Source organism: Pseudorca crassidens, chromosome 11 (genome assembly GCF_039906515.1).
Source record: "Pseudorca crassidens isolate mPseCra1 chromosome 11, mPseCra1.hap1, whole genome shotgun sequence".
Taxonomy (NCBI): domain Eukaryota; kingdom Metazoa; phylum Chordata; class Mammalia; order Artiodactyla; family Delphinidae; genus Pseudorca; species Pseudorca crassidens.
Genome location: NC_090306.1, coordinates 46,838,831 through 46,841,425, shown reverse-complemented (window position 1 = coordinate 46,841,425; position 2,595 = coordinate 46,838,831). Strand labels below are relative to the sequence as shown.

The following is a 2,595-nucleotide window of genomic DNA, read 5'->3' as shown; positions in this document are numbered from 1 at the left end:
ATCCACAGTGTTTCTCATAGAGTCACCAGCCCCTGTTCAGGCCAGAAAACTACCGCCTCCCACTCCCACACGCGTTCTCAGATCTATTAAGCACACAAGAGGCCATTTTCCTTAAAAAAAAAAAAAGAGAGAGGGGCCCTTGCACCCTAGATAGGTGGTACTGAAGGAGGAGAGAAAATGCCAGGGCAAGGGCAGCTGGGAGGGCTGCAGGTTAGGAACTGGGGGAAGGTGGGGGGCGTCTAGGGAGGAGCAGAGACTGGGAGCTAAAGTCCCCACAAGGTCATTCTCAGGTTATCCCCGACAGCCCTGACTCCCCCCGCTGCAGACCAGCCAATCCCTGGCCCCCACGGCCTCCCCCGCCCTCCTGTTGGTCCTGCTGAGCCACGTGACCCTCCCCTTCTCTGGCAGCTCCCCCCCCCCCCATGATGGATGCAGCGGCTCAGCTGTACCTGTTGGGGGACAGGGACTGCACAGCTCCTAATTACCTCCTTCTTGAGCTTGGGCTGGGGGCAGGGCTGGGCTGTACGAGGGCTCCCTGCTCGCTCGCTCCACTGGGGCTGGGGCTGACCTCCTGCGCTAGAGCCAGGCCTGGAGGCAGGCAGTCCCTGAGCTGCTCTGGGGTGATGGGCGTGCGGGGGGCACTGGGTGGGGGTGTGGAGTGGCGGGGAGCTTCTGGAAGGCTGATAGAGGGAACGAAAGCACATCACAGCTATAACATCAGCGACCTGGGAAGCTGGGATACTTTGAATAAACGACCTTTCTCCAAGTCTGTCCCACCGAGAGTAAGGTTCAAGTTAAATATCGAGGAGAACTTTCTGGCAGTCAGGGACAAGAAACACTTGCACAAAAGTCGGAAATGTGGAGGCAGAGGTTTGGAAGACTTCTTAGAAGGCGAATGAGATCATCCTTTTTCTGCCCGGTGGGAGGCTCACAGAAAACAGCTGCAGAAGAAGGAGGCTGGAGCTAGAGTAGCTGGGCTGGAGGTGGAATTTGGAAGGGCTTCTCGGAGGGGGGGATTGGGTGACCCTGGACTCGGCAGTTGAGCTTATCATAGATCAGCGTGGGAGGCTCTGTGTCTGGGCCTGCTTGGGGAGGCATGGGGAAGAGCTCAGGACTGTAAAGGTGGCAGAGCTCCATCGGGCTTCTCCACAGCGGCACCAAGGTCTCAGGGGGCAGATGCACTTTTAACAGATCGCCAGTGCGGGGGATGCCTGGTGGGCTCGAGCGCCTGGGCCAGAGGTGGGCAAACAGGTGGTTACAGAGGGAATGGGACCTCTCCGAGATTTGTCCTGACTCCGAGATCCTGTGAATCCCCAAATTAGGATTCTCCATGGGATTCAAGAAGGGAAACCTGGGAAGGGTGAGCAGAGCTGGTGAATAGCAGCAGGAATCCTGGCTACCAGCCCCCTCCCCTTGGGGGCAGTGGCTGTGATAATCGCTGATGACTGTTAATGGATACTGCAGGTCTCAGTAATGACAGCCCCACTGGGATTCATTAGTCACGGTCCCCACACCACTGGGGGTCTCTCAGCTAAGGGAACAGGGGGAAGAGGTAGCCTGAGCCGCTGGCACACTGGGTCCCAGAGGAGGACAAAATAGAACAGCTGTCCTGGTGAGACATCTCTTCCTCCTGCTTCAGCCAGTGCCTGCAGTGAGGATGGTGTGCAGGAAGGCGAGGGACAGGTGGGCTCCCAAGGCCTCCGGTGACCCCTCTTCCGAGGGGTCTCTACTTCTCTCTCTCCAGAGCATGTCCCTCCTCTCTGTGTTTACATGGGTCCCTGCTGGCTGAACTGTCCCCCACCACTTGACTCTCCCTGCCCTTCTGAGCTCATGGGCTGCTGAATGGTCAGCCCTCCCCCTCCCCTGCCCTTTCCTAGTGTCCGGGTGTCCTTCACTACTGTTGTGAGATTTGGGGGAAGTCTCAGGCGAGGAGATGCTTACTCTGTTCCTGGGTTTGTGTCTGCTTCTCAGAGGGTTTCTTCCTGAGCCTGCTGGGTGCAGGCTCGAGGAGTGTCTGGAGGAGGTGGCGAGGCTTCTGCCCATTCAGGGCGGCTTACGAGGGAGACGGAAGGGGCGGGGAGCCGGTGTTCCATCATCTCCCCAAAAGCAGACCAGGGCGGTTTTTGAAACTAGGTTTTCCTGATCTTAGCATCATACTAACATGTGCACACATGGACACACACACTCACCCCAAGAGACAACACACAGATACACTGACACATTTTCTCCGGCAGTCTGCCCTGTGAGCTGCTTCCAGGGTAAATTCACTAAGAAACTCCTTCGCATGGGTCCCCCCCTCCTAACCCGGGTGAAAACCTTCCATGACTCCCCGGTGCCCATGGGCGAGGCTCAGACTCTCTGTCCTAGCATTCAAGGTCTTCTCTGATCTGGTCCCAACCTGACTTCCCAGCCCAGTCTCCCATAATCCTCCAACAGGAGTATCTTCCGAAAAAAAGGTCGTACCCACTTACATTTCCTCCAGGATCACCGGGGACGTGCCCTCTTCCCACTCACATCTCTGCTGGGGTAGATACACCTCCTCCAGGAGGCCTTCTTGACTCAAGGCCTCAGCTTACAGCAACTTCTTCCTTAGCG

The 2,595-nt window shown here is 57.1% G+C and overlaps 1 long non-coding RNA gene across 1 annotated transcript; it reads right to left on the bottom strand.

Moving 5' to 3' along the window:
• Positions 1 to 683: 683 nt before the first annotated feature.
• On the bottom strand, positions 684 to 2,595 carry LOC137202011 (uncharacterized). The gene is made up of 3 exons (XR_010932438.1): positions 2,472 to 2,595; positions 1,942 to 2,052; positions 684 to 941 (listed from the first exon to the last, which is right to left on the bottom strand). It is a non-coding gene; the product is annotated as an uncharacterized lncRNA (long non-coding RNA).